The 11,834-nt window shown below is 42.0% G+C and overlaps 1 long non-coding RNA gene across 1 annotated transcript in view; it reads right to left on the reverse strand.

Annotated features, from left to right (window-relative positions):
* LOC119088027 overlaps window positions 1–5,032 on the reverse strand; it is a 49,547-nt gene extending 44,515 nt beyond the window's left edge. The window contains exon 1 of the long non-coding RNA XR_005091583.1: window positions 4,778–5,032. This is a non-coding gene — a long non-coding RNA (uncharacterized LOC119088027). The remainder of the gene's footprint in view (window positions 1–4,777) is intronic.
* Between the last annotated feature and the right edge of the window lie 6,802 nt (window positions 5,033–11,834).

Here is an 11,834-nt window from a genome sequence, read left to right on the forward strand (position 1 = left end):
ATACACTATCTAGCTCTTTGTTACTAATTAACACCATTTTTAAATGACTTTAAAAAATAACATATTCAAAAGCATTTATTCAAATCGCAATTACTTTTTATTTCAGTAATCTAGAAAGCTTTCCAATCCAGGTTTTAACTTCATGTTTCTAACTTTGAAAATGAGATTTTCCTCTTATCCCCGGGAGCATGACAAATGTTTGGCTGTGGTAGGTGGCCCAGACTGTCTGCTGTCTCTGAAAAGGAAGTCAACCTATCCAGGCATTGTGTGTTCTCTTGCGACCTCTGGTGGTTGATGAAGAGAGTGCTTTTTAAATGAATCCTTGGAGCACTTTAATCTCAAAACAGAGCCTGACTATTAATTAATATCAAATGTAACTAAAATGTTAATTATGTTGCTAAGTTTAAGTGTCCTAATATTTTTCTCTAAATTATAGACTTTAAATCTGGTCCCAAAGGTCCCATTAGAACCTTGTCCAAATGTTTTCTTAATACTTTTCACTTTCCACAAGGAAATCTTAAAAGTGTTTCATTTCATTTCTTACCAAAACATAAATCTGAGGGTCCTTTCATGTCTTCATCACTGTCTTTAAAAATTAAATAAACAAGAGATCAAACCTTACTAAAACTTTAAACTCATAAAACCAATAAAACAAAAACGAACATAAAAATACAAACTATATATTAGTAACAGCCAAGTTCTCCAAGGTCTGACCCAGGTGAAAACTACCTTCAACAGTTGTTTCCCACATCTATTGCTTTTTAAGCATTTCTCCACTTTTAACTAGACTTAAAATTGAAACTTGAATATTTTACTGAGATTTCTTCTCTAATGCTGAACTAACTCCCTTTGTAAAATTTAAAATAGAGGAGACAGTGAAATAAAATAATTATGTAAGTAATTTTATATATTCCTTTAAATATAATAAATTACCACATGGCCACATAAGCACTAAATGATTTCTAATGCAAAAAATATTTTATTTCTGATTTACTAGTAAAACTTTATAATCTTAGAGTCTCAGATATGAATAAAATATATGTTCAAACAAGTATCCTATCCCAAGTGGCATCTAGACTCAAGAACAAAACAGGACTTGAAAGCAAAAAGGGCCCAGTCAGAGCAAAACAGGGACAGGAGAGGGGCAGGGGACGGGGCAGGGTGAATAAAATCAAAGCTCACCATAAACAGTCATAAAAATATCATAAAGAAGACCGTCACTTCATACAATGAGTACAGACTAATATAAATATTAAAAGGATCTACATGCACACGTATGCTTATTGAGAGTAACAATTTTTTACAACTATTTTCTCCAGAAGTGCTTTCAATTTTGCTCAAATTTTAAGAACCCTTTAGGAGTGAACGTGTGATTTAGCAGACATTATTGCTCTGAATTTCTCCTCTGGTTTAAAAAAGAGGGAGAAATAACACCCAAATCAATTTGGAGTGAAGAGTGTGTTTTTGTTAGACCTTCAGTTATTGCACATTTTTTGTATGTTTTGGGTAAGTTTACCTCAAGTGCTCTATTATAGTTTATAGAGATTTAAAAATACATCCCTCTGACACCTAAGACAGAATTTTTTAATTCATCTATTCATATGGAAATAAATACACTTTTTGAGTTCAAGATTGCAAATCAGATCAGTGTATTTGTAAATTTTTAATAAAATATCAAATCTCTATACGGGGTGAGTTATGGAAAATACGCCATTCCTCAGGAGAGCACAAAATGTGTGCACACCTGTCTGCTTGCAGAAAGCACAGGAGGGAAGGAAAGCGGCGCCAGGATAAGTTCAGCTGTACATACTGGAGGCCGACTGAATCCTCAAAGCCGGATCATCACAACTGACTGCGTGCAGGGAAGGGCTATGGGGCTCGTCTTTAACTACACTGGAGAAAGGAGAAAAATCAGCATGACTTTTGTGACGAAAGAAATCAGAAGCAGGAGTTCACAGGTACCTGGTTGCAATTGCCCTGTTGAAAACCTGGTCGGTGGGCACTCCTGCAGAACACGGCATGAACAACAGCCCTGCGTCATTGCCTGCAAGACTGACCCCAGCTCTACGTCTTAATTCTTTCTATATTTCAAACCAATATTCTCTTGCCTTGTTTTTGTTTTTGTTTTTGTTTTTTTAAACAGTATTTAATTGAAGTAAACTTGGTTTCTGTGATGCTGGACCCTTTGCTATTTGCATTCCCTAAAGAGATAAGAAAGAAACTTGTTATTGTATTAGTGTTTATTGACTGCAATTGTGGGAGAATAATTCGACTCGGTTTTATTTTACACACACACACACAATCGGAAATTGAAAGAACGTGGCCTGAGATGTAGATTCGTGGTAGAGCTCCTACCTGGCAATGCAAACCTGGGATCCATCCCCAGCATGGCAAATAACAAATCAAGAAATAAAAACCCCTTTTGAACTGGAGACTGATATATGATCCTGGCCTGGTGAATGTAGATAGACAGGGGCTAAAGACAACAAAAGACCCTGCCTTAAAGCCCTTCTACCTTTTCTCAAAAGATGGTCAATTACTGTTTACGGCTCCAGCACTCTTTGATAGTAATCAGTGGCTTGGGTCTCCCTCCTCGATACCGCTGTTTACTCTGCCGACCAGGGCACATTTCCATACAGTGAAACACATGTTCTGCTGAAACCCGACCCTCTGTCCCAGGACCCACACTGCAGAGATTAGCAGGACAAGACAAAAGGCTGTTGACGACAAAAGCAGCCACTAACGGCAATCCCAAAGCTATGGAGAAGTTAGATCTTGGTCGTAGACAGCCTGGGGCTGAAGTACTTTAGAGGAGAAACTTTCTGTTGGGACCTTTTGGCTGGGACGTCGCCCCCGCCCCCCTCTGTGGCTGGCCATGTGCTCGAGTGATAGCCCCCATATAATTTCATGGCCGCGGGGAATCTGGAGCCATGTCCTGACACTGACAAGGTAATGAGGCGCTTCCAGACGCAGCGGGTTTTCTGGGGCCGCAGCGGGTTTATGGTTATTGCTTTCATTTACCGTTCGTTGGTCTGGACGGTCCAGGACAGGGACACATCCCCAGAAGTACCCAAAGACACAGAAACAGCTGGCTGTAATGGGGGAGCAAGTCGCATGGGTAACAGGAGGTTAAATGGTTAAATTTCCTGTTTCACATCCTAGATACCTTTGCATTTTGCTGTAAGTGCCTGAAATGTGCAGACATAACGTTTTGTGGAAATCCTCTTTCTGCCCATGAGCACTGAAATCTTATGCCATGTGGACTGAAAGCCTTCTTTACCATTATAGTCTTACCTGCTACGGAAGCCTGGTTTTTTGTTTTGTTTGTTTGTTTAGTTTCCTGACAAGTTGCACAGCCCTCCTCTCCAGGTTTCATTCCCCTTCTCTTCACTGTGGGGCAGAAGGGACAACACCCACAATACTAAGTGCTCTGGGGCCCCTGGAGACCTTCCCTTCCTGCTGTTCCCGAAACACATATGTAAGTCCCAAAGAAGAAAGAAAGGGTTGAGAGGAGGACACCCTTGCCCCCACACCCCACACCCCTGACTTGTCAGCAAGCTGCTTCTTTAAAATGTCATCCTGTTAGATTTAATCATGGCTCCTAAAATTGGACTTTTGCTTTGGAGACTTACTGGACTCCTGAAGTCATTGCAACACACACACACACACACACACACACACACACACACACACACACACCTCTCTTTCTCTCTCTCTCTCTCTCTCTCTCTCTCTCTCTCTCTCTCTCTCTCACACACACACACACACACACACACACACACACACCTCTCTCTCACATACACACACACAAAAAAAAACCCACACATATACCTCTCTGTCTCTGTCTCACTCACACACATACACACCTCTCTCTCTCTCTCTCTCTCTCTCATACACACACACACACACACACACACACACACACACACACACACACACGCCCCACCCATGCAGTGGCCCACTGCAGCGTCTAGGCAGTTTAAAGGGAAAGAGTAAGGATAGAAAGATGCAGCCACCATCACAATCAGCAATCTTCAGGCCAGAGTGTAGGAAATCTGCTGTCCGTTTACAGGAAAGTTCAGGTTTGGGGGCATGGAGGAAGAGCTCAGTAGTAGCACATATCTATCATGTCTGAGGCCCCGGTTTCTAGTCCCAGACCCCTTCCCAATGCCCCTTGGGAGCTAGTGAGGATTCTTCACACATGGTGGCTTCCTGCATGCACAATTAAGACTCATACTGATCTTCATTCCAGCTTCATTAAAAATAACAAAGTCATTTATAAACAGCATTTTAAAAGGAAATGAATAGCATGTAATCAGATGCTGGAGCCCTGGAATATTCTAATTTCTGGTGGAAAAAAAATACATAAATTCTTTCTATTGTAAAAGATAGGTATGTAAATGAAAACTGGAATGTGAGTAATAAGCAAAGTATTTAAATGTCAGCCACAAAAGCCTTTTTCAAATTGCATGGTAACTCCCAGATTCCACAATCAAAGAATTCCTCATTTTTAAGGGTAAAACTTACAAACGAAGTACAAAAGGCACTGAAGCGAGGGGAGGGGGGATGGGCTAGTTACCATTAATGCCATTTTAAAGGCCGAGTTGAAATTGAATGTCAAACAGCTAAGGTTTATTGTACACGTGTTCTTGCTCGTTAAAGCCTGTGTTGAGCACAGAAGTGGCCCATGGGGATGCTGGAGGAGAGGTGCGGAGGTCTGGAAATGAAACCCACGGTTCCACTAGTCAGTATCCTGTGACACTGTGTCACGCAATACCTGGAGCGAATCCTGCTTTTCCATCTACTCTGTCTTCCCTGTTGCGTTCGTTTCTTGCTGGCCTTGCTCCGTCTGTGGACTCCTTTTCCTCTGAAGCAGAGGTGAGGTGGAAATGTTTGCAAGAGAGGAGCATGAGCTCAGCTGGTTCTGCTTGGTTAGCGCCTGTCTGAAAGGAGATGTTGTCCCCTGGGTGTTGACCGGGGAGTGTTCTGAGCAAGGCAGGACAAAGTGCTTTTGCCTTCCCCTTCTCCTCTGCCTTCGTGGAAAGGCTTCGTCATTTGGGAACAAGGGACATTTCGCACAGAACTTTGGGTACACATTAACATGTAAGGACAAAAATATCCCCAAAGCAAACAGTTTTGGGATCAGCGTCATTTTGGATTCTCACTGTGATTTCTTCCGCTCCACTTGGTTGAGAAACAAAGAAATCAGCTACAATGAGTGAAAATATCTTTCTGGCTGCAATTCTTTCCTCGATTTAGTTTGTTTTCCTGTATTTTATTTGAACATTTAGCCACTTAAAAAATTAAAAATGAGATTTACTTTCATCGTAGAACCTACGGGTTAGCATGCAGCCTGAAAGACTTTTTTTTTTCCTAACAGAATTTAAATAGTTATATAGCAAGCAAATAAAATACTGTAGCAGGCAAATTACTCATTACCACAGTGCTCCTCTTCCTGTCCCAGATGAAGACAATCCGCTGTCTCCTTGCCAGGCTAATCCATGGTTGGTCGGAGTTTTAAGGATTAGTTTCACTTCCAAAGAAAGCTTGTTCCGTTGTTCAAAACACTACAGTAATTCTGGCCGCTCTGAGGCTTTAGTGGCCTTTCCCTCTGAGCCTCAAGTCTGTCTACTACAGCTTACATGCTGGGGAAAACACACACACACACACACACACACACACACACACACACACACACACACACCAAAACTGAATGAGCAGACGTTCCCCTGCCAGTCCCAGTGAAAGCAAATAAGCTCACCCACTAAGAGCCCCAGCAAAGGACAACACACGCCACAGGGCAGGAGCAGAGCTGTGTGGTCTTTTTGACAACAGCATAATTCTCAAAGAAATAATGCAAATCCTGACGAAAAAATGCATCCTCTCCACAGGTCCGGAAACTGGAGAGAGGGGAAATGGACACTTGTGTGGAAAGAATAGGGCAAAGCATTCTGATCCTGGGCTGATGCCTTGTGTGCTCCCCACATCTGTGCACCCCCACCTCCCCAGCCTGTTTCCTAAGGCTCTGTGCTTACTAATGACAGTGGCCACCACTATTGGTAGGCAGTTACACAACTTCTCTGCTGGATGCTTTTCCTGCATTAACTCTAATTTTCACAACCATCAAAATGTCATCGTCACACAGGCGCGGTAACACATGCCTTTAGTCTCATCTACTGGAAAGGCTGAATCCAAGAGTTTGTGGCAGCCCGAGTTTCCAAAACAAAACCAGTCATTGTCCCCATTTTACAGATGAGATTGCTTAGCTTGTGACTGTGCATGGTCAATCTTGGCTCAACCCATCAATTCTAACTGTATCACTTCATCAAAGGAGAAAATTGGGAGCCGCTCCAACTGTTCATTGGCATACATCTTCAAATCCACAGGACAGAAACCAAACCAGCAGACTACAGACTGCCTGACTGTACACACAGCCTGTCCTGTTGGGGAAGAACCGCTTTCACTATCAAAGCAGCCTTTCTCCAGGCTGCTGTCTTCAGTGCTAAGGAGGCTGCTTCTCCAGCAGGCCTGCCCTGCTCAGTGATGACTATAAGACACACGGGCCTCTGCTCTGCAGGGGGCATCTGCACCAAGTGGGCATCTAAAGAGTGGCACAGTTCTCCTGCCCTCAAAGATTGTAGCCTGAGACCATGTTAATCAGACAAGTTGAGGATATGCAAGCGTCTATCAGAAGATATGATAAAAAAAAAAAAAAAAAGACTCTTCCTTGGGCACAGGCTCATTCTAGAATTAGTAAGCAGCATAAATGTTTCTCTACCATGGGGTATTTGAATAATTTTTACACAAATTGTTGTTTTCATCCCCATGAGCATTTTGCAGACAGTCCATGACATCTGGGAAGCTTCGGTCCTGTTAACTATTTAGTTCCACAACATTGCCTTAGAAAAGAAGACGTTGATACCCAACAATGTCTCTCTGTTGTCTTAGGCAACTTCTCCTTTTAGAATCCGAATCCCATTCAACAGCAGGAAGAATCATGCATTTTTTTTGTCTGTTTGTTTTGGTCCCATTTTAAACCTAGCATACAGAACACTGAAATTTCTTGACTATTAAAATCACTGGGTCTGGTTCAAGTTGCTTGGGAAATGGAAGGACTAATAGGGAGGAGAAGAAAGGAAAGGAGATGGAACTAGCCTTCTCTTGTTCATGAATTTATTTTGTGTCCTGAAAACATTTATTTTGCTCTCTGGTCCTCAGTTTCTCTAAGCATAAAAATCACCCCAAGGCTTGAATTTCTAAACATTGTGATCATGATGAAGCCAGGCCTGGAAGACATCCACATGGGAAAGCCAGGGTACACTGAATCACCCCAGAAGGGAGCAATCTGGATCCACCTGCTTGGATCAAATCTTAATCTCCTCAGCACTCTGAATGGTTCAGATTCCAGACCTCCATTTTTGGATTTTTGTCTAGTATAAGGAAAGGACTGTAGACCCTTCCACAGCTCCCTCGGGAGCCACCCATGTCAAAAGCCCCGCTCCCACCCTTCCCCTCCCCAACATGACCAGTTAGCAGGGAAGGCCACAGAAAAGACTCTGGCTCAACCAGTAATCCTTTATTTATTTCACATAAAAAATGATCTGAGGAAGATATCTTAACACTTAACATTGGTTAGTCTTAAAGAGTGAGCGCTTGAGTTTGGGTTATATTACTTTCAGGACTTGCAATTTTTTTTTTAATTTTCTAATAGAAAAGGCAGCAAGAGATGTTAAACACAAAAATATTAAAACAAGGAATCTCAGATTTCCTGAGAAACCTTAACAGACTTTTTTATTTTAAATCCAGTATTTATTTTATTTCTTCTTCTCCTGGATTTGCTAATAGATCACACATTTCTTTTTCAGGGAGAAAGAATTCAGAAATCAAACAGTAGTGCTTGCTACTAAGTGGATATGCTTTTTTCTTTACATCAAGCATAACAGGCACAAAAACGTCCATAATTCCTCCAATCCTCTATTGTCAATTTCTTTGTTAACAAACTCATTACATTGAGATAAAAATCCTATTAAGATGGACATAGTTCCATATTTGTACCTGCACAGCGAGACATCCTCAAGGTGCAGAGAAACCAATGCTCTGAGAAGACACTCACTGCTGCTTACATGCTACAGGCTGCGTACTGGCGTTCATGTAAAATATGCAAATGTGTTCAGACGTCACCTAGTTTTACCAGAAAAAAAATGAAACCTTCACTGAACGAGATTTGGGAAGGAGGCTGAAGCTGGAGAATCACAAACTCAAGGCTAGTGTGGGACTACATCAAGACCATGTCCCCAGAAGACGAAACAGAAGGGGAAGAAAGGACGGAAGTCAGAAGGCAAGTGGGCAGGCAGCAAGGAAGGAGAAAGCTTTAGCCTTGGACTCACAGTACTGTCTACCTTCCCCAAAAGGAAAATGTACATCCAGGAAGCAAAGGAAAAATGCATCGGGTAACATCCCAAACAGCAGGTAACCAGAGAGCGTCTGCTGGGGAGTTAAGTCTAGTGCTGCAGACACTACAAGTGTCTGGTATTCTAGTGACTGCTAGGAACAAAGTAGCTACATTAGAAAACAACAATGCCTTTTCATGTGAACAATGAGAAGCAAACCTACCCATAAAAAAACGTTACAAACAACAAAGTAAAACTATGAATGACTTGCTAGATGAGCCATTGATGTGCATGAAAATACACACAGAAATGTAAGTGGTGGAACAGGAATAGAAAAAAGTAATTTTGAAGGAAAACTGATACTATGTGTTGGCGTAAGTAAAAGCTAGTGGAACCCTGTTATTATTGCAGATGGGAAAAGAGAATAAAAACACTATATTCCAGTAAAGATTATTTCAATAACTATCATTGCTACGTATGTAATTTGTAGAATGTTTTTAAATACTATAAGATTTTGTCCCTGAATAACTAGAAAACTCTCGTCTTCAAAAGCTATGAGGTAAGGCCTAGCTACTGCTTAGCCTGAGGGTTCAGTCTCTGTGTTCCCTAAGATAAAAAGAAAACATGAAGCCAGGAAGTTTCTCCTCACAACCTCCCCAGCCCAGAGGGTACCCTCCCAAGCCCTGAGGAATTCATGCTTGCTGCTGGGATCCAAAGGACTCTTTGCTGGTCACTAGCTGTCCTCCACTCAATCCTGGTCTACATCCAGAGGCTCTGCCACATGTGCCAATCCACGGGGGCTCAACCAAGCCTGAGGAAGGACACTCTTCATGTCTAGGCCACTCCATCAGTCACTTTGCATCCACCTCTTTAGCTGCCTTTGAAGAATCCTGCCTGAAGCTGATGACTGGCGCCCACCGGCCCAGTCACTGGGTGTCCTCAGACACAAGGGAAGAGAGACGCGCCTGATACTCTGAGAAGACCTGCACACTGCCTAGTCTTCTCTGTGTCTGCTGACATTATCATCCAGTTCCCTTCATCCACTATTTGGTCAACATTCATGAAATTCTTCGGCGATTCTTTCTTTGGCACAGTATTTCGTTGTACGCCCAGCAAGGATGCAATGAGCTCACATTGTCACACCACTCTGCCCTGTGGTGGCTGCAGTCCCTGAGTTTAGACAGACATACATTGGGCTCTGCTAGAATCCATTTCTGGTTCTTTCGGTTTGTGTTTGCTTTTCTTTTTTTCTTTAGCTATTGAAGTTTTCTTCTTTCTATCATGATATAAATAAATATGGAGAGGATTTGGGCCATAGTTGCTGTCTTTGAAAGCCCACCATGAGCTGTCTTTAGCATCATTTGCCACTGCCATAGTCCATGCTTTTCACTTAACACAGTCAGCACTTGCCACTCACAGGTCCTCCACCCATGAATTCAACTAATCTTGGATTTTAAGTATTGGGGAAATTGCATCCATACGGTGCATGTACAGGCTTTTCTCATTATTCTCAAGCAATACCATATAACCACTATTTACACAGCACTAACATCATGTTGGGTGATACCTCAAAGTATATGAAAGGATGGGGGTGGTCTACCTCACATCTGGTAACTCTTCACATACGGGCATCCTTAGGCTTTGGAATCTTGGAGCCCTGAAGCCAATGCCTGCTGCTAAGGATAAGTGCATGTCACTGGCGCTGGCTGTAATTGATTTTCCTGGCTAATCTTAGCAGCAACAGAGTCAATCCACCTGTAAATTGCTGCCATTTGTTTTCGATTGCTTTTTACTTCAATGGTTAAATAATTCCCCCAAGCATCTCTTATCTAATATCCCTTTGTAAAATGTCTCAGCTGTGGACACTATGGCAGTTCCATTGTGTTCTTGTGTTATCTATGGCATTTTGCTTCTCTATGTTATTTCTGGAGTTTTTATTGTTTATTCAAGTCACAGTAGACAAAATTCCACAAAGTTACACCATTGCTGATTTATCCTTCAAGAGTATTTTATAGGATTGTCCCCATTCACCATTTTACTTTTTTTTTCTGATATTGTCTGTGTTTTGTTTGTTTGTTGTTTTCCACTTGATTTGATTCTTGAAGACAGCTGGCCAGGGTGACTTTAAATTTCTGATCCTTGTGTCTCAGGGTCTGGAGTACTGGGCCGCAGTCATATTGTGATGGTTTCAATGACAATGACCCCCACAGGCTCATACATGTATTTGAATACTTGGTCCCCAGAGGCATGCCCTTGTTGGAGGAGGTGTGTCAGTGAGGGAGGGTTTTGAGATTTCAACCCCCTCCTCTTCCCTGTGCCTCCTGATGGTGGATCATATGTAAGCTCTCGGCTACTTCTTCAGCGCCATGTCTTCCTGTCTGCTACCGTGCCACAAGCCACGATGGTCATAGACTCACCCTCTGAAACTGTAAGCAAGTCCTCCATTAAATGTTTTCTTTAACAAGTTACCTTGTTCATGGTGTCTTGTCACAGCAATAGAATAGTAACTTAGACACATGTGGTGCCATGACCAACTCGCCTCTAGTGGCACTGAGCCATGAGCTGTAATGACATACGCTTCAAATGTCGTACTCTGTGAACAAAGTACACTGCTCTTCTTTCTTCCTTACTTTTTTTTTTCTTGTTCTGCTATTCCCCTTTGATGGAGTTAATAATTGAACCCAAGGCCTAGAGCACATTAGACAAATACTCTTGTACTGGGCCATACCGCAACTCTAGGTTGTTCTATCAACATTTGCCTGACTTTCCTGGGTGCAGTTTTTTTTTTTTTTTTAAATTATACTATACATACATGTTTCTTAGCTCCAACAGATTAAACCACTCTGAATCCTTCTGATGAGTTGTTTATGCTGCTAGGTAGCAATAGTTGGATGATATGGATTCCCTTCCGCCCCTAAGTCATGGTATCATTTATGTCTTTGATTGTTAGCATCCCATGCATAAACAGGGGCTGGATGCACTGTAGTTTTCTTTTATGATTCTTTAGAAGAAGAAGAATAACATGTCATGTTCACTGTGAACTAGGAAAAATAAGGCAGATAAAAAGAAGCCCCAGAGGAATAAATGCCATCCAAAGAGCATTGTCCTACAGGGTTTTGCCAGACTCAGCGGCTTCCAAAGACTAGACACTGCTCTTCCCAAACTTTTTAGTCTAACCTGCCACCACCTAGACGTTATAAAGCTTCCCTCTACATCTACACTCCCTGTCTTCCATCCTTGCTTACTTCTCATCTCTACTCTACTCAAAAACCACTGCCATTGGGAAGGACAAGCCCTCCCTACCATCTCTTGATTTCAGCAGAACCATGTTACCGACACATTGATTCAAAACTTTTTTGAGCATGTATTATGCATTACTCATTTGGGGACTGAGAACACAGGATGAAGTATAAAAGATAGCTCATATCCCAGTGAGGGGAAGTA

The sequence above is a fragment of the Peromyscus leucopus genome, chromosome 5 (assembly GCF_004664715.2).
Source record: "Peromyscus leucopus breed LL Stock chromosome 5, UCI_PerLeu_2.1, whole genome shotgun sequence".
Lineage (NCBI taxonomy): Eukaryota > Metazoa > Chordata > Mammalia > Rodentia > Cricetidae > Peromyscus > Peromyscus leucopus.